The 27242-nt window shown below is 31.1% G+C and overlaps 1 long non-coding RNA gene across 1 annotated transcript; it reads right to left on the reverse strand.

Moving 5' to 3' along the window:
* Nucleotides 1–7417: 7417 nt before the first annotated feature.
* LOC107919759 (uncharacterized) lies at nt 7418–9457 on the reverse strand. Its single transcript, XR_001690445.2, has 3 exons — nt 9371–9457; nt 8352–8453; nt 7418–7794 (listed from the first exon to the last, which is right to left on the reverse strand). It is a non-coding gene; the product is annotated as an uncharacterized lncRNA (long non-coding RNA).
* Between the last annotated feature and the right edge of the window lie 17785 nt (nt 9458–27242).

The following is a 27242-nucleotide window of genomic DNA, read 5'->3' on the forward strand; positions in this document are numbered from 1 at the left end:
TAATTTTAGCTATTAACATCCATATATTTTGTGTAAACGTTGCTTGCTAAATTTGTTAAATCAAGACAAAAATAATATAATGCGTAAATATTACGGATTAATTTATTAAATTAAGACCAAATTGACATAGTAAATTTTGAGAAATAAAATTGTCATTATACCAATAAAAACGTGTACAATTAACTAAAAAAATATTGTGATTAATTGTATTTAGTTGCTTGCATTAGAAATTGATAATAATTAAATTGCTCTAATTGTTAAAGGAACCGATTTGCTAAATTTCAAAATTGAGAGAGATCAAAGAAATCTTTTTACCTCAAAAATAGCATCTAATATTGATTGAGTTTGTGTTATCATCCCAACTTAGTTATAAATTACCAAAAACTTTTATAAAGCATTAGATTTTATTTTGAAAGCAATTTTATTTTTTCATATAAAATTTATAAAAAAAACTCCTTACACATGATCGGATTCGTACACAAAAACTGAAAACATTATCATTTTTAATCTCAATTTTACCCTTTAAATTAAAGCCATTTTGATTGTTATATAATTTTCTTCATAAGTTTATTGAATTTATGTTTAAATCATATCATAAGTTTATTATAATCTAATTTATTAAAAAATTGTTGTTTTACCCATTTCTAATAAATTTTATATAATTTATAAGGATTGTGTTTATATTTACTGTGTATTGATTTGTAAAATATTTTAATTTATTAATGTGTTATTTGGTTATTAGTATAACTATACGAGGAAAGAGTTTATTTATTTTATATATAACAATAGTTAGGTATAAAATAAATAATTGTGAGTGCAAATTTAATCTTGAAACTAGAAATTTGGGTAAAAGATTTTTTAAAAATAAGCAAAAATCTCCCTTTTATTTTCTCAAAGCAAGTAATATGAATAACTAAAAATTATTAATTAAAATTAATTTATTAATAACTTATATATTAAAACATAGTAAATGAATAATACTTTTATTAAACGTAATAAAAGTGTTTGAAAATTTTAAATATTTATATTTGTAATAAAATAGATGTTTTTTATAATGTATCTCATTGAATAAATTATACATTACGTAATAATGTTTAAAAGTGTTGATAAATCTAGAATATCTTACGTACAAATACAACGCAAATATTAAAATGAAAATAATAATATACTAAGAATTCTATCACACGCGTATATTTATAGAAATTATGTATTTCGAATATAAAGATTTATTTAAAAATAACATACAATAAATAATAAAACGTATGATTTGAAACTAATTAATAATAACAAATTAAATATTTACAATATTAAAATGAAAAGAAGTATATTTAAGTGAGTAAAATAAAATTTAAACACATAAATAAATTCACTACTTTAACAGAAAAGGTGCATTTCCCTTTAAGTCGTTTTTTGTGAGAGTGTGTGAAAGCGTGTCCAACTAGGCGCGTTTAGGCGCGTTTCTACTAGACGCGCTTTTCCTTTAAGTTGTAATTTTTGACTTTTTTAATATAATTAGTTTGCTTGGTCATATATTTAAATACTTGTGATTTTTTCTTTGAGTCTCAAGTTCAATTTCTTTCTCGCTCACATTAATATTTTTAATTTCAAATTGTTTTAAGCTTTTACTATTTTTTTTAGCATATCAACTTCATTAGTTAAATGGATATGTAACACCTCTAACCCGTCTTCGTTACCGAAACATTAAAATTTCTTCACCAAAATTTAATACAACTCCAATATAACTCCATAAAAATTAATTAAATAATAAAACACGATCTCATATTTTAGAATTGTAGTCCCGAAATTACCGTCTCCGACACCATTGAAAAATGAGATATTACATAATAAATAATAATAATTTCATCCTTCAGATCCATGTTTAATTCCCCTTTACTAAACACATTTGTAATTTTATTTCATGTTGTTTCAAGCTTTTTATTTTTATTTTTAATGAATAAATATATTGTTTTCAATTTTTTTTAATTTAATTCATCTTTTTAATTAATAACTCTTTTATTCAATATATTGTTTTTAAATATTTTTAACATAATGATATATGTAAAATATATATTTTTTATTATATAATTACATATTTGTTATTTGATTTTATGAATAACAGAGTTATTAATTAAAAAGATTTAAAAAGACGAATTAAAATAATTTTTTTAAAACAATATATTTATTAATTAAAAATAAAAAAAAAAGTTTGAAATTATTATATTTAACCATTTAATTAAGAAAGTTGATATGTTAAAAATATTAATTAAAAATAATAATAAAAGATTAAAACAACATGAAATAAAGAAAACTAATGTAAGTGGAAGAATAATCAATCAAATAAAGAAAATTAATGTAAGTGGAAGAATAATCAATCTTGGGACTCAATGACAAAATTGCTAGCATTTAACCATCTAACCAAAGAAACTAATTATATTAAAAAAAAGTCAAAAATTACAACTTAAAAGTAAAGCGCGTCCACACACCCTCACAAAAAACGACTTATTTGCCTAAATTAAAAAAAAACAGCTTAAAGGCCTAATTAAAAAAATGGCCTTTAAGGCTAATTTAGCCAAATAAATCATATTTAAAATACTAAATGCACTATAATTATTTATCATAGTATTGTCATCAATCTTGAGTTGATGTTGACTTAACTTGTGACACCAACTCAATCAATAATATTATTAATATATACAATTGATGGAGAACCCTAGCATTTAGCATATTGGTCAAGGGTTTTCACCATATCTCCAAGATTGTGGGAACGATCCACAAGTTGTGCTAGTTTGGTAGTTCAAAATATATATATATACACAATTGATAAAGTTAATAAAGTGTCCATAGTGAAATTAGAATGTAAAAAAAATATTAAACTAAAGTTTTGGTTGAGTGACAAATTTAACATTTTACTAACCTAATTAGTATGTATTCAAATACCATTATATGTATATTTTATTAATTTTTTAAATAAAAAATTTATAGTACCATCAAATAATGTAACTTAAAATAAATACAAAAGGACATCAATAGTAATTTTTTTAATCGAGTTAGTGTCAAGAGTTAATATAATTTTCTTAATTAAGTTGTGTCTGATTGACTTGTGACTGCAATTCTAGTTTAGATGTTTGGGTGGATGTAAATTTTGCGGAAATTTTGCGGAAAATGAAAAAAGAAAGAGGGTATTTTCGACTATGTGGAATAATTGTTGAATGTGAGTGAACAATCCGGGAAAACGTGACGAGACGTAGTGGAGAAAGAAGCGTGAACTCGGCACGTGGCCCAATCAAGGGGACATGAAAGACACGTTGATGAGGAAGGTGCAGAGGGGTTAGGCAGTTTGTGTGATACTGTGGGTGGTGCCAGAACGGTGATAGCTGGCGGTTACACCAGGGTATCACGCGACCATATTACCGGCTCCCCTTGCTTCAATTCAAGAACTTTAAAATAACAGCAAACCCACCCTCGTTCCTGCTTTCTTTTCTCTCTCTCTTAACCCCATTGGTTCAATTTTTTCTTTTCTCTTTTCCGTTTTTTAGAGGTTATTTGGAGGTTTAGCCACTTGGCCTTATCATTAGTTCCCTACTGTCTTTGAAAGCGAAAGCTTGGCAGCTCGGCTTTCGCACACCGGCTCGGTATACGTTCTACCACGTTACTCTCTACCTCATCTTCTCTCTTTAGCCGGCTTAGCTTCCCCGTTATTATTTAAATTCTTATATTAAGCAATTTTTTTTCTCTTAATAGAAATGAGTCCACGGAAATTGAGAAAGGTAATTTGCAAGTCTTAAATTTTGGAGGAATTTTTTTTTAAAATATTCTCCCACTGGGATATTTTAAAATAAAAAATATTAATTTAATAAATATGTAATAGAAAAAGATAAATTTTAAAATTATATATTAATTTTGATTTAATTTATAATTTAATACATAAATTTTAATTTAGCGTAATGATATACACAGAATTTAATTATTTATTTACATAACGTCTAAAACTACCTATAGCATGTCTCTAGCATCTTTTCAACCCGATTCAACACACTCTAAACTCACATATTCTTGTATTAGCAATAATACTTATGTCAATTAAATTAAAATTCAATCGACAACTTATATATTTTTTTGAATCTAAGAAGTAAAAATAAAATAAAATAATAAAAAATTACAAATATATAAAATAATACCAACTTGAAGCATATTTTAACAAAATCAAAACTAATCATTCTTAGAATACTTTGATTCATCGTGAATAAATAAAATTTCTATAATAAAAAATTCAACTTACTGATTAATATGAATTTTTCGATTTTTCAACCATTCTAGTAGAAACTTGTGGCCTGTGAGATTTGGGCAGAACTTTATTTTGAATCCAAGAAACATATCTTGAAATGCAACCAAAGAGAAGATTCTTTTTTCTACTTCAAAAAAATTCAAGCAAAAGCAGAAGCCAAAACCGTCCCTATAATCAAACCAACATATTTGCTGTATTGCTCATCTTTCCTTTTGTGTTTGTCACATTCTTAATGGCTTGCTCCTTAAGGAATATTTATATTTAAATTAAAGAAGAAAAAGAAAAAAAAACAGTTCCATTAAGAATTAAGCCCACAACAAAAACAATACACATTAATAAATAAATTCAACCATACAACCTTATCATATGATATATATATTGCATATACATACATCATCTCACCTACTATTCTTTCAGTCCACATTATCAGAAACTATATTTATTTCTTTTCCAATTTAACAACAATAATGCTAACAAAACCCACTTAAATCATTCAAAAAAGAATCCGTTGATAATATTAGGTATGTTATGGATAAAATTCAACACCCTTTTAAATGAATTAACTAATTCTATAGTACCAAAAATGGTGAGACCCCCCAATACCTCCCAAATCAATCAAAATCATAAAGATGGAAAGAAAAAAAATTTCTGCAAGCAAAAAAAGTTGGTGATCATCCCAATCATGTAAATCAATTTTTAATTAGTGTCTGTCTATATGTCTTATCCAACAAGGTTGTTGAGAGTGGTGGATGTGGGGGGGGGGGGTCCTTTTAACATGACCAAGAGAGCTTGAAAAATGCAGAGCAGTCAAGCCGAAATGTACTAGGAAAAGAGACTTGGATAACAAGGAAACAAGCTAGGGTAGGGAAAGGCAAGTGAGGTGACTTGTGTAGCTTTATCCTTCCTATAGAAACTGAGTTCAAATAAAAGCTGTTGTGTGTTTATATTTTGTCAGGATGGGTGCTTGCAAAGAAAAGGGGAGGATAAAAACCAAGGCCCGTGAATGACGGTACTCTAAATACACCCCCAATCAAACCAAAGGGTACAATAAGCAAAGCTTATTCTATTCAGTCTGTGAATCTCATCGCAAATTAGTATCTGTTTTTAGGTTGTATTATAATGTGAATTTAGTTGTTATATTTTATTTTATTTTATTTTTGTACTTTTTGAATTTTAAAATTTCAGTATTAGTTGAAACAGTAATAGTTAAATTTATTTGTTAAATTTTGTTGTTAGTCTTATACTATGCATAACCATAAAGTAGTAGTTTTAGTTCATATTCTTCAATTTGACCATTCTTAATTCATAATACTTTTTGAATTTTAAAATTCTAGTTTTGACACTCGTTAAACCCATAGAATAAATATTAAATTTATATAGGAATTTTGGTCAAATGTACAATTTTATATATGAGCTTTAATTTGGTGCAAGAATATACATGAAACTTGCATGAAACTTTGATGTTAATTCAACTATGCACATTTGAAGAAATGAATATATACATTTATTTTCTTATTAGATTAATATAATTGTTTGTATGTGTAATATATCAATGTAAAATGACACTAATTCAATAATGTTATCAACTATTTGTGAAAATTAAATCAAATCAATATTTCATTTATAAAATTGCACAGAATCAAGGTTTGAGTATGAAGTTGCAAATTGAATCAAAATTCATATATAGTTTTGATATGTATCCCTTAAATCCATTAACTATCTATATTTTTAATAATACATAAAAATAACAAACCGACATGGTATTATACATGTGATAATATATTTACCGCATAAGATTTTGAAAACATCAAAACTTAATAAATTTAACAATTATCATTGCATCAATACTAAAATTTCAAATTTAAAAAAAAATACATTAAAATATAAAGATTAAATTCACAACCTATATGATTAGCCCATCTTATTTGGCTTAGTCATGTGGCGCATTTAAAAGAATCGAAATCTCATTATCTTTCAAGTAGTTCCATGGAGTGTTGATGAGATCATCAGAGAGTTTGGCAAAGCATTATGCATCCCATTCCAAGGCAAAATCCATTGCGAGACAAAGGACGAGTTATGAATTTACCTGGTTAGGCAATTGGGTGTGACTTAAAACGGATAGTTCAGTTAAGGTTGACTTTGGAATGGCTGCAGTAAGGGGAATTGGTAGGGACGAGCAGGGGAAGTGGATCATGGACTTTAATAGGCAATGGGCAAAATGTTAAATTTTGGAGGCCGAATTATGGGGTATTTTAGATGGTTTGTTATTATTACAAGAGAAGCAATGCAATATGGTGTTGATACAAACCAATAGTTTGGAGGCCATTGAAACTATCCAAGATTCAGAGCTTACGTCAACGAGATCATCAATAATCCATCATATCAATTTTTTCCCGAAGAATATAGGGAATTGGACACTCGAATATGTTCCCACAGAAGAAAATAAATAAGCAGATCAAAAGGCGAAAATAACTTTTAATAGAGAGAAAGTGTTACAATTATTTGCTGAAAATTCCTTTGTATTAGAGTAACTGTTTGTATATTGAAATTTGAAATATAATACAAAAAGTAATAATAGGATTGGTGAGAATAACAAAAATTGAATTAAATTAAGCAGTAGTTATGGTATTGGGAAATGGGGAAGTAAGAAATAGTTGATTTGCGATATTGTTTTTAGTGTATTTATAAAACACCTGGGTACGGCCTTATATTTAAAATAAAGCAAGCACATTTTGGAAAGGGTAAATGAAGATGCATAATCCTTATCCGTCATATTGAGAAAACAACATAATTAATAAAACTCTTATGTTAAATAAAAGAATTAATAAAATACACTAAACAAGGAAGTCAACCAGCTTAAATTAATAAAATACATAAATCACAACACTCCTTGTGCCTATGTTGATAACAAGCTTCAGATGTGAATCTCTACCTGCACCATTACCTAAAAAGCGATGTAAGTGGGCACAAGATATTGCCACAATATGTACCTCCTTATGTTCCTTTTTAACAAACCAAAATTAATATTTACTGCATTATATATTTTTTTAGATAATTAAATGATTATACTACCAACACCAACATCCAGTTACTCCTACCTTCCTTAACCCTAATTTATAAATCCTTACCTAATACACTCAAACTCTCATTTGATAATTATTTTGTTAAAATTAAAAAATATTTTACGTAAATTAACTAACACTTGAGGAACAAAAGAAAAAATATAAAAGATGATAGTTCACACAGTGATTAAGTGTTGAGAGCGGCTAAAAGAGAAGAAGAATAAGAAAAATGTATAAAGCACGAAAAGTGGGGAGTAGTTAGAAAATCCCTCTTCTATGGTCAACGATGGACATTTATATAGGCAGGGTCACCATCATTTGGCCTTAGACCTTGGCACGTGCCTGTAGTTGGTCTTGCCTTGGTTGGCCACTTAGGGAGAATGATAGCTTTTTATTAATGTGATTGTCATTCATCAAACGACGCCTCTTGTGTGATCTTTGTCAGACCTGTTCATAGGTCGGGTTATTTTTTCAAGTATAAAAGTTTACTCGAAATTTGAAAAAAAATATTAGGTCTGAAAAATGAGTTTGAGAAAAAAAAAAGGCTCATTTAAAATATGGGTTGGGCTTAGGCTTGAACATTCAAGACTCGAGCTAAGACGTTTTAAGTTTATAATACTTTATATTATGTTATATATATTATGTAATTTAGAACACATTAAAAAAATAAATCTATACTAAATATATAATATTACTCTAATGTTTTGTTAAAAAAAATATTAATCTAATATAAACATTAAAATAATGTTAAGATGACTATATAAAAAAGTTCAATAAAAATGTATAAAATTATTAAATATTAAAATAAATATATTTTTTTAAAATTAAAAAAATAATATGGGCGGATCTAAAATGGACTTGGGTTAGTTTTTGCAAATATGAGCAGGTTTGGGCAAAATTTTAGGCCAGGCTTGGGCAAGCATAAAATATATTAATATCATACTTAGACCGGACCCAACTTGGCCCATAAGCACCTCTAATCCATGCAAAGAAGAATCCAACACCTGTTCTTGGCAAGGTAGATTCATGGTGCTCCATGTGTTGCGTATGTGCATGTCTGCAAGGTCCATAGTTGACGAAGTGTTGCCCATCGGCAAAATCGTAGCCTAGAAAGTTGTAATTGGTCAAAATGAGAGTAACGAGGTCCATTCTGACAATACTAATAACAAACATAATTAATAAAAAAAGAAGAAGAAGAAGAAGAAGAAGAAGTAATATATTTATTGTGGGATAAAATATGATGTATCGTCAATACATAAATCTTATGCACCATCAACAAATTACATTAAGCCACCTCATCAATAAGTAAAATAGAATAAATATTTGAGTATTTATAAATAATTATATGATTAAAAATATTAATTTTTCATCTTCTACTCAAGGTATCGAGATAGAAAATTTCAGTAAAATCCCAAAAAGAAAAATTATACTAAATTCAAGTGATGGTTGAAAGGTTTTTTTTATTGGTAGGAATTTATTTTCTTAAAGTTTATACATGTTGGAAAATTGTTTTTGATAAAAAAGATTTTCAATAAGCAAACGGTTTATACGTAATCAATAATTTCTAGATTTAAACTTGTTTATAAGGCTCCATCGGTATAAATTGTAATTAGTTATTTCTATTGACCTTTTTCAATAAAGTTTTTTAACATTTGTGTTGATTTACAAGAAAGGAAAGAGGATGAGAAAAATAATAATTTTAATTATATTTAAATACCCTCAAATATTTATTTTATTTTATTTTATTTATTGACGAAGTGGGTTAATATAGTTTATTGTTGGTGCATAGAATCTTATCCCATTTAGTATTGATAATGTATAAAACAAAATTTGTAGTAAAGGCTTATTAGAACCGACAACATGATACTTACTATTTACTTAAACGAATTAGGTAATGCTAAGTTGATGGAATTTATAAGATACCTCATTGTCATCATGTAGTAATAAGGTGAATCTGATAGCGCATGGAAATAAAGATAAATACTGGAGTGATAAAATAGAAAATAAAGAATTGAAAATTTACTTGTAAGATCTGTCCGATTCGAGATGGATCGCTCTCCCAAATAATACTTTTCAATAAAAAGACTCATCCCTTACTAAAGAGTTTCTTAGGTTATTTATACTAACAATCCCAGGTAATAACCTCAACTAATAAGCTTAAATAAAGGAACATAATCTGTAACAGCTAAAGTGGTTCCTAATTTTTAGATTAGTGTAACCAAGGTGGTTCCATGATTTCAGCTAACTGACTAAATGTTACTTCTTCCATATTTTTTCCACGTGTCCTAGATTTCTGCCTTGAGTATACTTGTAGGAGAGTTGCATCAATACTTCCCCCCTCGTAAGACAACTTGTCCTCAAGGCGAAAAGATGGAAATTGTTTGACAAGGAGATCATAATTTTCTCATGAAGCTTCTTCCAAATGTCACTATTTCCATTCAATCAACAACTCTAATATAGGAACCCCAGCTTCACGAACCCACCGGTGAGATAATACTTTGGTAGGAGAAAGAATTATTTCTCAATCTGCCGAAATGGGCAAAGGAGCAGGTGGTGATCAGGGCAGCTAGCCCGTGGCTGGTTGAAGTAGTGATACATGGAATATAGGATGAACTTGAGAAGAATGCAGCAAGCTAAGTTCATATGCCACCTTACCAATGCATTGCAAGATTTTATAAGGGCCAAAAAAACGTGGAGACAACTTTTCATACCGTTTCTTGGTAAGTGATTTTTATCGATAAGGTTGAAGACGTAGGGAAACAGAATCCCCAACCTCGAAAGAAAGGTCTCAATGCTTAGAATTAGCTTGAGATTTCATACGAGACTAAGCTTTGAGCAAGTTACCCTTCAAGAGCTTTAGCATGTCATCTCGATGGATTAGTTATTGCTCTAATTTCATCACTGCAATCTCGCCAGGAACATAAGGATAAAATAGTGGCGGATCACAACCATAAACTATCTTGAAATGAGTAGTATCTGTTGTTGTGTGAAAACCAGTATTAAAAGAGAATTCAACCCACAACAAAAAACTACTCTATCCAGTAAGTTGTTCTCGTGCAAAATAGTGAAGGTAGGCTTTTAAACATCGATTGACCACTTCTGTTTGGCCATCAATTTGAGGGTGGTAACTTGTGCTCATCCATAGTTTTGTTTTACTTAGTTTAAAAAGTTCTTACCAAAAATTTCTGAGGAAAATAACATCTCATTCAGATACAATCGAACATGGAAAACCATGGAGTCTAACAATTTCCTTGCAAAAATTCATAGCAACTACTTGGCTGTAAACGGATGAGCCAAGGGAATAAAATGAGCATATTTACTCAAACAGTCTACCACCATTAGAATCGTGTCGAAACGGTGTGACTTGGGAAGGCCGATAATAAAATCAAGAGAGATGTCTTCCTAAATACGATCCAAAATCGGCAAGGGTTAGAAGAGACTAGCTGGCACCAAAGCTTGATATTTGTTTTGTTGGCACTGCAAACTGTTTTGGACATAGTGATGAACATCTTATTTTAATTGAGGCCAAAAGAATTGTGCTGACAGTTGTTTGAGAGTCTTCAAATATCTTCCATAGCCTGCAGTAGGAGTATTGTGAGACTAAAAAAGAATCTTCTACTTGAGGGTTGCATTGTCAGGAATAACCAGCCTATTTTTATAATAGAGCATTTGCCCTACAATAATAAAATCTGGAAAAGAAGCAAGATTAGATGTTAGTGACAGCATATTGTGGTTGGTGTAAGGATCCACTTTGGGTGCCTCTTGTAAATCTGACAAATCCAAGTTAAACGAAAGTGCTAGAGATAAAAAATCTGTAGAATGTGGTCTGCGGAAAAGCGCATCAGCTCTCTTGTTTTCTTTTCCTTCATTGTAGATAATGAAAAAGTCAAATGACATTAGTTTCATTAATAATTGTTATTATTCGGGTGTCGTAATACGCTGTTCCAACAAGAACTTAAGCGTATAGTGGTCTGTTTTGACAAAAATTGCCTCAATAAATAATGTTTCCATTTATGTAATGTCAACACCAAAGTAAGTAATTCTCGGTCGTATCCTTATCTTATGCTATTCGTAAAAGAAAGCCCTTTACTGAAATAAGCTATTGGATGCTCAGCCTGCAATTGGATGACGCCCACTCCTTCGGATGATGCATGTAACACCTCTATCTCGTATCCGTTACTGGACTAAGGTTATGAGGCATTACTGTATAAAACACAGTTCAACACAATCATTCCTCACCTTTCATACACCAAAGAATTACTAAACATTTAAAATTTATCAAATATAGATATCCACAATTCACTTATTATAAATTCTAATACATGAGTCATAATTCCAATTCAGAAATAATCATACCTTACTGAACGTATCACAAATAAGCACATTTCAAAAATTTCAACTAATTCAGTTCGAACATATATCAAAACCCAACAGATCATGTTCCATAATTACTAAATTCTAACCAAACTTTTATATATATCAAAGATATGTTCACATATTTAATATTACAAATATTCAATTCCCTATCTCCATCATATTAATGCCATTTTCAAAATTAAATTATATTCTATCATATATCATTATACTTTATACTTCGAATATATGCCAATTTCTATCTCATTAATTGTATATCAAACATATCATTTGATAACTTCTGCACAAGCTCATAATAAAACCAATTGAATCATATTACATAAATTATTATGCAATCACATATGAAACTTAAATACATTATAACATGGCTAAACATACTAATGATGCATATATACAAGTGCGCAATTCATCCTAAAAATAAAAGCCATACTTAACACTTGAACACAAATAACACTCCAATGTGCATCTAATTCATATCTATGTTAATATACCTAAACTTCATATTTTATCTTATTAACTAATCTTTATTTCGATCTCACCATTATCAATATCATAAGCATATCAAATTGAATTTAATATCATATTCGGATTTACAACCACACATGAATGTATACCTATATTGGTATTAGCAACAACTTAACAATTTTAACTATCCATTAAAACTAACCCAAAACATACTTAATCATTACCATCATTTACCATTTGAATTCATACCAAAACAATCAACCAAAATAATCATGAAACATATTTATTACTTACCACTTAGCAACCGAACCTGTTAAGTTAATATACCATCATCCATCACTCTAATTATACCACATTTCATATTTCCAAAATGAGCTAACTATTAAACCGATTACCAAAACCAAACTCATCAAACATTTTAATTAAAAACATGTAAAACCAAACTTAAGCATAATAAGCAAGCCATTTTCGCATGGCTTTAAATACATACTTATTCAAAATAATTAACTCTAAGACTAGCCTATACATGCCACATAACCGAGTCTCAAAATATTATTTACTGAAAAGATAATCGAATAGTGTGATGTCGTCTCCATCGACTTCCAACCCGAGCAGATCTCCGAAAATCTATAAACATAGGAAAAACACACAGAATAAGCTTTGAGAGCTTAGTAAGCTATAAGCAAATAAATAACTCAATTACAATAACAATTCAATTACCAAACCAATTTATACTATCATAATCACGTTTAACTTCAAACTTATAATTTCATATAATACATATACTTTCATTTTGCCAAACATCCATACAACTAATATTAATATATCATTCAAATTCCCAAAGCCACAATGTCATTAATTAGCCGAATATACATAAACTCGTATACATATATTCATGGATCATTTCATAATTATTCTTACTTTATATCATTAAGGCCGTACATAATCATTTATATAAGTTTACACATAGGTCACAATATGATATCACTATACTTAACCTTTGGACGAATGTACTGTATCTATTTTCGAGGTAACATTCAATTTCAAAACTATAGTACCATTATATAATTGAATATATATACACCCATAAACATATATTCCTGAATCAAACTTTAATACTCATACTTATACTTGTCATGTAGCCGAATATACATATGTCTATACCAAAGTATCATACACTATTAAAATCATATTATCAATGCATAAAGCGGAATCTTTAAACACTTGTTTATATATACTCATGTATCGAACCTTAATACCATGTAATTACACTTAACTTATGGCCGAATATAATTCACAATAACTCACAAATTCAAACTAACATCATACATATGTTTGTATCACATATCAAATAATCAACTTACCTTATTTTCAAATATGTAATCAACTATCACATACCTGGTCACTTAGCCCGATTTATACATTCGTACACAATTTATCTTTGCTCGTTGAACCATTCGGAATTGGATAGGACACTCGAATAATCACATATATCGTACAATGCCAACGTCCTAGACGTGGTATTACATGTAATTACATATCGATGCCACTGTCCCAGACAGGGTCTTACTCGCACACATATATTGGAGTCACATATCGATGCCATAGTCTTACTCGCACATCACATATCGGAATCCTATGTCATGACATATGTATCCTAGCTATTCCTTGTAACACTCCCTAATCATTTACCGTCGCCGGTACAAGATTACGGAGTATTACCGATCAGTACAGTTCAAACATGAATAATACAAAAATAATTATTAAGCAATTCAAGAATTTGCCCTACTGTCTTTGTAATGGGCCCTCGAGACCCGAATTAGAAGATAAAAATAAATCGGGACTCAATCGAAAGCTTATAAGATTTTTCGTAAAATTTTAAAATTTCCTTTAATAAACAATACCACACGCTCGTGTGGTCTAGATGACACGCCTGTGTGTTCCATAACACACCCATGAGGGCACACCGTGTGGTTCACACGGCCTGGACACGCTCGTGTCCTCTACCCTTAGAGCTTTTTGACTTGTTACCCATGAATAAATTGATTTCACACGGCCAAGTCACACGCCCTTGTACTTAGCCATTGTGGATTTATTTTCCAATTCGAATCTAGTGCAGTTTTCACACGGCAGTATCGCACGCCAATATTTAAGACTGTGTCATCCACAAGGCTGAGACACACGCCCGTGTCTCTGCTCGTGGGGAAAAAACCTGGACATACTGAATTGTAACATTTTAGATGCAGGGGACACACGGCCTAACAACATGTCCGTGTGCAAGCCGTGTGTCTCACACGGTCTGGTTACATGCCCGTGTACCAGGCTGTGTGGACTCAATAATGAGCCTTTCACACTTTACTAGCTAACCCTGCAAATTTCAAACCACAACCAATACAAATACCAATACTAAACCAATCCAAACACATTTTATATATTATCCAATACTTGACTTAAAACACTTTTCTTGTATCATTATCAATTGTCAATTTACTTTTTTCACTATTACAATCACAATGCAAAATAACACACTTAAGACATCATAGGTACATTCCATTATCAACAATTAACATGCTTTACCTTATTGAGTTCGGGATCGGCCTAAGATGCTGATTCAATAGTCTGGCCTTAACCTAACCTGCGCACGGAAACAAACCATATGCTGAGTATGAACTCAGTGGTATTTCTATAAACCGATACTTAAATCAGTAATAAATCATATACCAATGAACTTTGAGATTTCAATCTAATAATCTTAATAGTTCAATCATTTGTTTTCATTTTATAATACTAATGTCTTAACTTATTAATCAATTTCAATGAAATATATATAGTTTCAGTGTTTGTTCAATATCAACGATTTTTCATTATCACTCAACCAATATTCAGTATCATTTAGACATTTAGTAACTGTCCAATATTCAGTAACAATCAATTGATCTTTATTGTTCAGTAACAGTCAGTCATCAGTAATAATCAATTATTCAGTAACGGTCGTTTATTCAATATCAGTCAATTATTCAGTAGCAGCCAGTTATTCAGTAACAGTCATTGATTCAGTAACAGTCGATTATTCAGTAGTGGTTAATTTTCAGTACCTTTATTTACCACTATTAACATGACTCGGACCTGGACGGATACGCAGATTCAACGCACATACCGGGATAGCACACAGTGTTTCATCAGCCGAAGTCAGAATACACAGCATCAGTAACAGTAATAGTAGCAGTACGGTACATAGAGTACCTCATCGGAACAAATCCAGAACAGTAACAGTAATAGTAACAGTAACAGTAAGGTACGGAGTACCTCTTCGGAACAAATCCGGAACAGTAACAGTAAGGCGACACTTATAGTGTCTCATCGACACAAAGTCGAAATATCCCTGAACACTTTCAATCCTATGACATGCCAACTATATCCGACTTAGCCTGATATTGTTAATAGGGTATTTAACCAGTTTTCGATTTTCAATCAATATGTATATATTTCAATTAATCACATAATTTAATAAATCAATACAATTCAATATAATTCAATTCACTTTTTATTAACATATAATCAAATTCCACAATAAACACTTATTCATAATTATTTCACCACATTTTGAAATCAATTCATTTCAATAATAAACACAATACCAATAATTCACACTTTAATTATTTACCATAACATTCATTCAAAATATAACAATTAATAATAAAATTCACTCTTTAATTCTAATCAATATTTATTCCTATTCAAATATTTACCTTTAGATACTTACTATACTTATCAAGTAATAAATTCAACAATTAAGTATTAAGTTCGGATTATAGAAGTACAAACCGTAATTTTCGAGCTATCTCTCGTCGGCTTTGTCTTTTCCTTGTCTAGCCGAGATTTTCCGGCACAACACTAGCTACGGAAATCAATTAAATATTATCAATACATTACCATTCAATTTTCATATTGAATATTTCAATTTCTATCCAACTTTTGCCTAAATTCCAATTTAGTCCCTAAACCAAGACTAACTTTTATTCTTCACATTTAACTCAATATTTTCATTCAATTTTCACTTTGAACTAATTTCAACTCTTTAATTTCATCATAAATCCATAATTTCAAAATTATTTCAATTTAGTCCTTACTATTCAAAACTTATGATTTATTTTGCAATTCAATCATTATTTCACTTCTAACTTGAATTTCTATCAATTTAGCCCTTAATTCATCATTTTATTAATCATGAACAATATCTAGAATTCTAATAATTTTCAAAATTTCCACTTAATTTCATCAAAACCTTGTTCCAAAGCTTCTAAAACATCAAAATTAAATAAAAAGTGCTAAATTGACATACGTATTTAAACCTCAAGCTTCAAACCCTCAAATTTCCCTTTCTTCTTTCTTTTCTTTCTTTCCTTATTTCCTTCCCCTGCTAACGTTTCATATTCTGCTTCTTTTTCTTTTGTTTCCTTTCTTTCTTTTATTTCATTTACTATATATGTATAATAACTTAATAATATACTTATATAATAAGTAAACATACATGTATTTTAGAAATGTGTATATATATTAATATTACACATGTCAACATATATACCATACATTTGTCAACTTTTAATTTATTTATCACATAAAATCTTATAAATATCTATTAATAATTAAATACATATATTACAAATGTATGTATTTTTATTTATACACTTGCATCAAATCATTACCATACACTTGTCTTTATTTAATTTATTCATCATATAATATAAATTTAAGAATAAAAATCATAATAATAAATTAATCAATTAATCTAAGAAAATCTTAAATTTTTTCATTCACTGTCGCCTCAATTAATACATTAGGCATAATTGCCTATTTGTTCCTTTTTATTTTCTTTTAGTCTATAATTAAACTTTTACACTTCATTCAATTTAATCCTTTTATCCAATTATCCTTAACTAAGCTAAATTCACTTAATTAAACTCTAATTAACCACTCAATTAACTTTTTAAATATTTTTTATAAATATTTACGGATCCGTTTTTCAGTAACGGAGGCTCGAAAATACACTTTTGTGATAACCGTAAAATTCGGGTCATTACATTCCTAAGGTTCATACGGGGCTTTCGGACATCGTAACTTAGTCGAAACGAACTTGTAAACGTAATTCCCAAATATATATACACATTCAGTTATTTATATATAAACTCATAAATTCAAATCAGCATTTCACATTCATATAGGCTCCGTTTGGCAACCAGGAAAACATTTTCCGGAAAATGTTTTCCTGGTTTTACGTTGTTTGGTAACCTGAAAACATTTTACGAACATTTCAATACAAAGAATCGAATTTATTATTTCTTTTCACTTTTACCCATCTCTGCGATTTGCGTTTTTTTTCTAAGGATAGCTGGGAATTTGTTTAAAGATCTCGTGCGCCAAAGGGTTCCACTTCCACAGCATCCTCTAGGTATTGGCAATATGCCATTGTTTATGTTAATGAAAATTATCAGATTTCATTCAATCTTATGCTCCATTCTTCCTTTGCCTTCTAAAAATTCTAAGTTCTGTTCTCCATTCTTGACAGTAGCTAAAAGCTTGAACTTCAAGCATTTTTCCTTCATATTTTACCCGGGTATAATACGTTGCTGCTGGTGCTCTGTTTGAAATTCTTACTTTACCCGGTTAAAGTGTGTTGAAACTCCAACAACTGTTTATAATAATTGAGTATTATTATATATTTAAAATGGTTTATAAATAAATCATTGCAATACATGTAAAAACAATTTAAAATATAAATTTATTAATATATATATATATAAAGTAAACTCAATCAAACAAAGAAAAGATAATAAATTCTCAAATATATAAATTTTTATTAAAACAACTTTTCAGGAAAATATTTTCAGGAAATCTGCCAAACAACAGAAAATATTTTACACAGATTCATCCAAACACCAGAAAAGTAAATCATTTTCCAGAAATCATTTTCCAAGAAATTATTTTTCAGAAATCATTTTCCGGAAAACATTTTACCTGCAAACAAACGGAGCCATATATTCAAAATTTACAACATTTATTTGCTTATAAACTTACCTCGAACAATGGTAATCAGGACGGGATGACTAGTCAACAACTTTGGTTTTTCCCTTGTCCAAATTCGATTTCTACATTTCTTGATCTAATTCAATACAAATTCAATTTATTTAATCATATATTCAATCAAATTCATCCACAAACACATAAATGGGATAATTACAATTTTGTCCCTGATATTTTACATTTTTTGCAATTTAGTCCCTATTTCAAAACAACACAAAATACTCAAAATTTCACTATGCCCATGTTAGGCCGAATTTACCTTAGGTCCCTAGAAGCCCATTAATTTTATTTATTTCATATTTTGACCCATCAATTTACAAATTTCTCAATTTAGTCCATAATAAGCATTTTTATCAAAAATCATTTAATAAAACATGATAATCTAACATTAAATATTTATTTTTCATCATCAAATAACAAAAACAACAAGCTCTCATAAATGACAAATCACAAAATACACAACCAATTCAAAAATTCAAGCAACGATCTCAAAAACGTAAAAATTATCAAAAATCAAGTAAAAATGAACCTTGAATCAAGCTTGGAAGGTGGCCGAATATTTGAAAGCTTCAAAGCCCATCTTCTTTCTCAAGTTTCGGTCATGAAAAGAAAATATATGCACTTGGTTTTATTTTATGTTTATTATAACATATAATATTATTTGTTTTACTAAATTAACCTTTATAAAATAATAATAAAACTATATAATACATGTCCAAAACCGTCCATGTTATAGCCATTTGGTCTAATTTCATTTTAAAACCTCCTATTAAAAGGTATAATTTCATTTTAGAACATCCTATTAAAAGAACAACAACAATTTAGCCCTTTTTAAAAATAGTCATCAAAATTTTATTTTACGCGATTAAGTCCTTTTAATTGATTCGAGCACACAAACGATAAAATTTTCACAGGTAAATTTCACACATATCAATTCACATATTTTAAGCATGAAATATAATATTAAAATATTTTTTGACTCGAATTTGTAGTCCCAAAACCACTGTTCCGACTAGGGTTTAAACCGGGCTATTACAATGCATCACATTCTACAGTGAATGGTAGTCAAAAATTCAAAAGGCATAATACTAGGACTATCGTCAATGTGCACTTAAGGTTGCTGAATTCTTCTTCTGTAATTGGGGACCATTAGAAACCATCTTTCTTAGTGAGTTGAGTAAGAGGAGGTGTTGTAAGTGTTGGTTCATATCCTTACTGTAAATAAGGATATCATCGAAGAAAACTAGAATAAATTTCCACAAATAAGGCCTGAATAGATCATTCATAGCAGCTTGAAATGTTGATGGAGCGTTAGTGTGACCAAATGGCATGCCTACAAATTTGTAATGCCCTGAGTGCGTTCTGAATGTTGTCTTGGCTATGTCTTCTGGTTTGACTCTAATCTGATGGTAGTTGGAACGTAAGTCGATCTTGGAAAAGATCGTAGCCCCTTGTAATTCATTTAATAATTCATCAATATTGGGAATTGGATATTTATCAAGTATGGTGATTTTGTTAAAGGCACGGTAATCAACACACATCCTCTAGGTATGGTTTTTTTTTACCAAGAGTACTAGGTTAGTAAAGGGGCTGATGCTAGGTCGAATAAATCAAATGGTCAAAAGTTCAGCTACTTGGCTTTCTATTTCAGTTTTCGGTTATAAAGTTAAAGGTATGGTCAGATGTTTGAAGGTTAGGCATTGGGTATAAGAGGAATGGAGTTAATGTGAGACCGAAAGGGTCGTAAAGTACTTGGTTCTTGGAAAATAGTTTAGTATTAAAAAAATAACGATTGCATGGGACCAGATGATACCTGGGCATGGTTAAATTCAATAAAAAATATTGAAATGTGGTAGTAGCTGTAGTTTTCGATGGCTCTCCTTGTAATTTATACTTTTACCCGTCAATCAAAAAGATATGGAACATTTCATTCCAGTTTGCTTACATCATGTTTGGGGATGCCAACCATTGGATGCCTAAAACCATATCGACTCCTCCAATATTAAAAGGGTAGAAATCTTGTATAATCTTCAACCCAAGAAGCTGGATCTCTAAATTGAGACAAACATAATTACAACGTATGATGTCCCTATTGCCAATCTAGAGCCCAAAAAATGGTAGAATTTGTGTCTTCAGATTTAATTCCTTGACAATTGTATCGACTATGAAATTGTGTGTAAAGCTACTGTCAATAAGAATTAAAACTTCTTTAATCTTGATGTCCCCTTTAAGCTTCATGATAGTGGTATTTGTCTTCCCCAATATGGCATGACAACTAAGTGTTGCTAATTCATTTCGCTGAAGATTATCAACTTCCTCAGTTGGGTAAGTCTCTTGGTCATCACCTTCTTCGATAGCTTCCAAAAGTGAGAAAAATCCTATTTTGAAACGATGGCCAGGATCGTATTTTTCGTTGCATTTAAAACAAAGCCCTTTGGTTAATCTTGCTTGTCTCTCAATATCCCAATTTCAATTGGGGTTGTTGAAGCACGTATTTACGACTAGTTAGGGCATGTTACCATGTCCTTCTCGAGAGATGAGAGGACGAGATTATTGCAGAGCGGGGTTGGGCTTACTTGAATTGGACCAAGAGGTTCCTCTCGAACCATGTGTTGAGCCTAATTGGGATTTCTATTAAAGTGTCAGACTCATTACTTCGAAGATTGTCTGTGGTTGATGGATGAGCACATCAACCTTTAAATCTTTTCTCAGTTCATTAAGAAAATCCCCTAACAGACAATGATCGAGCCAATTTGTTACACAAGCTGAAATTTTTGCGAACTCCTGGCGACATTTTTAAACGGTACCAGTATGCTTGATATTGCAAAGATACTTATTAGGATTTGGTCCATAATTTTCATGTAATGCCTGAACCAACTCGTCCTAATAAAGGATGCCTTGTTCAGAGTTGAGCCACGAAAATAAATCAAGAGCATCACCTTTAAGGTATATCATTACTATGTCTACTTTAAGCTCTTTTAGAATTTGATAATAGCGAAAATATTTTTTTCTCTTTAAGAATCCACCTACATGGGTCACCACCATCAAATTTGAGGAATTCAATTTTTGTATAGGGACGGTGTACTGGATTTCTTTTCCACCAAGGTTGAGCACCGTCATAATCATCTGAAAGCCAGTTGTCGCATTGTTGCTCACGGTTGCTCTGGTCCGTCTTTTGTCTTCCTTTGTCTCGAGGGTCGATTGTATTGGAAGCAGAAGGTTGATTAGTTTGGGATTGAATTTTCAAGGATGCTACCCCTACTCTAAGGGTTTCCACGACTTCTAATTTGGATGCCATTGCGGCTAGTTGGGTGGCTATAGGGTCAGAAGTTTGGTTGGGTGATACTGGACTGTTTCTTGTATTTCATTTGAGGGATTAGAAGTACTTCGAGTGGTGACTACCATCTTCGTTTCCCGGAAACGGAACAAAATATGATAGGGGTAGGGAAATAAAGGGAAATACTAGAGTGATAAGATAGAAAATTTGAAAATTTACTTATAGGATCAGTCAATTCGAGATGGACCACTCTTCCAAATAATACTTTTCAATAAAAAGACTCATCCAGTATTAAAGAGTTTCCTGGGTTATTTATACTAACAACACCAGATAATAACCTCAACTAATAAGCTTAAATAAAGTAACATAATCTGTAACAGCCAAAATGGTTCCTAATTTTTAGATTAGTGTAACCAAGGTGGTTCCATAATTTCAACTAATTAACTAAATGTGACTTCTTCCATTTTTTTTCCACTTGCCTTAGATTTCCGCCTTGAGTATACTAGTAGGGGAGTTACGTTAGAATAAAACCCAGGAATTTGGTTTTCATACCAAGTCCACCACACGTAAGAATGTTATACATGCAAAGGAAGTACTAGGTTCAAAATAAATTTGTTAATAGGGTATTTTACTTAAATGACCCCAAAAAATAAATAATTATACAAATGATCTGAGTTCAAAAATAATCACCCAAATAACCTGAAATGAACAGTAAACTTGGGTTAGAGGACTTAAATGGCTTGCATTACCTCGTATTTTGTCTCAATCATTACCTGATAATTGTGTCAGGTGATAAAAAATTATTCTTTGGGGCTGGGGGACCTAAATGGCTGACACCCTTCGTATTTTTTTTCCAATCGTACGATACTGGTATACTTTACACCAGTATTTGAAAAAAATTTGGGTTGGGGAACTTTGCTGGCTAGCACCACTTTTTGTATTAAAAAAATATTTTTTTAGGTACTGGCATATATATGGCCGACACCCATTTTACCAGATAAAAAAATTTTGGGTTGAGGGACTTTGATGGCCGGCACCACATTTTTTGGGACCCGAAAAATAAAATTTCTTAGGTTAGGGGACTTTGATGGCCAACACCATATTATTATAAAAAAAAGGTGCTGATTTAGACAGTTGGACACATAGACGCCGGCACCCACTTTATTATATACAAAAAAAATAATTTTGGTTAGAGGGACTAGATGACTGGTACCCCTTTATCCAATTTAAAAAGTAATTTTTTTGAGGTGCTGATACACTGATGGCCGGCACCTCAATATCAGATTTAAGAAAATAAATTTTTTTGGGTGTTAGGACACTGATGGCCAGCACCCCTTCAATATATAGACTTATTTTGTCTTCCATTTGAGCTTTTTCTTTGATTTTATTAGTTGAAATCCAATATTAAGAGTACCAGTGTTTTGTTTGTTGAGGAGGAAAAAGAAATTGTTGAAAATGGGTTCCCAAATTCTGTTAGTTTATGTTTATTTCGATGGAGAAATGATAAATACAGCTGAAGAAGGTTGTACTTTTCAAAGTCGGCAAAAAATCGGAATAAGATTTAAGAAACGTGTTTTGCTGACAGATTTGAGCTTTAGGGGACTTCATGACTGATGTAGATCTTGATGCGGCGCTTGTGCGTGAGTTCTCTAAATATTAAAATATAGTGTCAACTCACTTACTGGATGAAGAACCAGAAGTTGAAGTGTTGTTCGTAGGACAACAATTCGATAACAAGAAATATTGTTTACATGCAATAAAGTAGTACAACTTAAAATTATTTGTCAACTATAAAGTCACGAAGTCAACGTAGTCTTTATATGTCGAAGAATGTTGGAAAGCCTCAAGTGGCTGCAACTAGTGTGCTCAAGCTGCATTAATGCAATGAATCCAGACGTGGACAATCAGGAAAATAGAAGGTCCTCATACATGCACGGATGCTTGTATGTCACAAGACCATTGAAAATTGGATGCAAAAACAATATGCAACTGCATCATCTCGTTAGCGAAAGACAGTCCCACCATCCCTGTATTGGCTCTTATTACGGACATTCAAGCTTGGTTCAAATACTAGGTTTCCTACAGTAAGGCATGATGGGTGAAACAAATGGTGATGAAATAGTTGTATGGTGAGTAGGATGCATTATACAACGAACTTCAAGGATGGATAACCGCGATGTGGGAGTATGTGCTGGGAATGGTGATTAATTTTCTAACACTGCCATGTAAAGACTCAGATGACGAGATAGAACCGGGCAAACGAGTTTTCCACCGATTATTTTAGATGTTATAGCCGTGTGTTAGGGTTTTCCCTCGCTACTAGCCAATGGTACAAGTGGACGAAACATGGCTGTACGGGTTATATATACAAATACTCCTGATTTCAGTTGCACAAGACTGCAATGGAAATGTACTTCCTATCGCTTTTCCTATCGTAGGGAGTAAGAACTTCGAGTCTTGGGAATTTTTCTTGTCAAATCTGCTGAGGCATGTTGTTAGGCAAGATAATGTTTGCCTTATATCAGACATATCAAAGGGATTAGTTACTGCGGTAAGGTGTTTGAAAATTCTAAGGAGGTCCATTTATTGTATCCGACACATCGCGTCAAACTTCCAAATAGAATATAAAAATAAAGAATGGTGTAGAGAACTCGTGAAAATAGGTAAAAAAACATAATGTTCCAAAATTGATTTGTATTTTCTCAAGATTTATAAGTTTTTATTTCTAAATTTCGTTTTTATAAATTTATAGCTGTGTAATTGTTTTAAATTATTTGTTTGAAATTGCTAACACAGAGTACAAGCTAGAACCGTGATGATTCAGAAAAAAGTTTGCGAGGCTTGAAGCTGATATGAATTTGTTACCCGAAAATTGTCTTCTTTAGTAGTGATTGGGTAAAATAGAGAACTGGAAATTGAGTCAAAGTTTCGATGATGGGTTTCGGTATGGTCACATGATGACCAACCTCGTAGAGGCGGTTAATGCGGTCTTGAGGTGTACACATTATCTGCTAATTTTGACTCTTTTCTCGGCAACATTCTATAGACTGGAGACGTTAATGCCAAAGATGGGGTAAAGGCAAGTAAAGCAAATGACGGTCAGGCATGAGCACGTTGAAGGCGTCCAAAACGTAATAAAAGTAAACCTGAATAGGGTGCGGAGGATGAACGCAAAACTATATTCGTGCGACTTGGAGACATTTTGAGTTTAAGAGTACGTAGGCCATCGCTTGGGTCTTTCGCCCAAGTCGTATGCTGTTGATCTGCGAAACAGGTATTGCGAGTACAATAGGTTCCAGACTCTTCAATATCCATGTGTGCATGTTCATGTAATTGTGCGCATGCAAAGTAGACGTCGAATAATTCATAGAAAAGGTCTACAAGTTAAAATAAATAAAGTGAAAAGTAAATAAATTAAATAAATTATTCAATTATTACAAAATGAAATAGTGTAAATAAATAAATTAATTAAATAGTTAAATAAAAGTATAAAAATTAAAATAAATAAATAAAGTAATAAAAAATAAAATATAGATGAAAAAAAAAGTGAAAATAGCCCCGTGAATTGAAAAAAAAGAGTAAAAAAAGTAAAACATTGATAGTTTTAATCTTAGGCCAAGCCAAGTAATGGTCGGCTTCAGTCCCCCCTCTCTTTTTGTCAGGCTTAGGCCTAGACCTATTTTTTAGGCCATGGCCAAGCAATGGCCGGTTTAGGTCAGTCCTGTGTCAGCATTACCCGATCCACTAGTGGTAGGCTTCAGGCCTTCAGACATGATCCATCAGTCACGGGTTACAAGGCTTTCCAAGTATTTTTTTTCCTATTTTCATCCTATTTTTTCCTTCAAACCCCAATGGTTCACCCACTATAAATAGGTGATTTGAGCCATCAGCTGTCTCACCACCGCAAATTCCATCACTGACCACTGTAACTTCCACCACCGACCACCGCAAGTCATTGCCGACCACTGTAGACCGACGCCAGTCACCAAATTTTTTCCAATCATTTTTTTTACAATATTAAAAATTGTAAATTTCCACATACTTGTTTCAAATTTAAAGGTTTTTCAGTAATTTCCTAATTATTTATATCGTTACTAATAATTTCTTCGATTTTTTCACAGATATTGAAATGGATGATAATTCTTTTCTGAAGCATGACAACCACATTGCTAAATTTGTTCGCAATACGGTCAAATATTCACTAATTTACCTTTATACAAATATTCACTAATTAATAAAATCTTTCTTTTAAATGATAATTATAACTTATCATTTTTACTATTTTTGTAGGAACGATACTGGATTGTCAAACCTCGACTTAATGATCCAGGATATTTTTTGGATCAGAAGGTTCTACCGTATTTGATGTCACTGGGCTTGGTGTAGTCGCATACATTCAAATTGCTGACCTACAAGTTGATTTAATATCAACCCTGGTTGAACGATGGTGCCCCGAGTCACATGCGCTCTAGCTTTCGTGCGGGGAGGCAACAATCACAATGGAAGACGTAGCAATCCAATTGGGGCTGTCTATCAATGAAGAAGTAGTAACTGGGCCTGGAAAAGTGCTTGATCCATGAGGCATTTGCAACCGATTATTAGGAAGATTGCCCCTCGATGATAAGGGAGGAAAACTAACCGAGCTAAAATTCACTTGGTTAAGAGCTAATTTCGAGTATCTCTCGAGAATTCCAACATAGATGGATATTATCTATTCTATATAATTTTTCATTCTGCAACTCATAAGGAGGATATTGATGCCAGATGTAAATCAAAATAAACTCCACATCATGTACCTCTCCCTACTAAAAGACCTGACTCAAGCTGGTAACTACAGTTAAGGCTTTACAGTACTAGCGTACTTATACAGCAAGCTTTGTCAAGTGACAAAGCCATCTACAAAGATTATAGGCGGTTGCTGCATGCTACTGTGGTCATAGGTATTATATTAAACGCCATTTCTAGCAGATGTGAGCCATCAACCGTTGTCCTAGCCACTCGTAAATAGGTGATTTAACATTTAACTATATCTTTTGTTTATTAATTTTATAGTATTGTACTTTTTCATAAAAAGAATAATAATAAAAAATATTCATGTGTATTTTAGATGGGCGACGGTATTGAGAATTGGATGGTTATACACCGTGCCCGTATTTTGCCAAATGATAGAGACTCACACTTGGGATAAGGTAAAATACGCTTCCGACTTTTTCCAATTAATACATTTTTTGCAAAAAAAAAATCAACTTTAAACTTCTGCTCTATAATGTGCAGTTTCTATAGATGTTGTATTCGTACTGAAAATTTACGCCACTCATACTATCATGGGTACACGATCAACAAACTCTGTTCGTAACAAATATGCCATTAATTAATTTTCATGTGGTCAAGTGGAAAATTATTTCATGCACGCATATCACTTTTACACCTTTCGCATAATACTTTTACATGCTTTACAATTTAATCCTTGTACCAATAATTCGTATACTTATATCTTCTATATCTTCAATACATGTAATATATTTCAAAATTCACTATTCATTCATAATTCTCTAATAATCCTTATCATGTACTTCATATATTACTTTTATATATTTTGTAATTTAGTCATCAGCACAATATTTCATGTAGTAATATAATTTGCTTTTAATAATACATATAACATAATATTCATCATCGACATGTATTATAAAACATT

The sequence above is a fragment of the Gossypium hirsutum genome, chromosome A08, assembly GCF_007990345.1.
Source record: "Gossypium hirsutum isolate 1008001.06 chromosome A08, Gossypium_hirsutum_v2.1, whole genome shotgun sequence".
In the NCBI taxonomy this organism is placed as follows: Eukaryota; Viridiplantae; Streptophyta; class Magnoliopsida; order Malvales; family Malvaceae; genus Gossypium; species Gossypium hirsutum.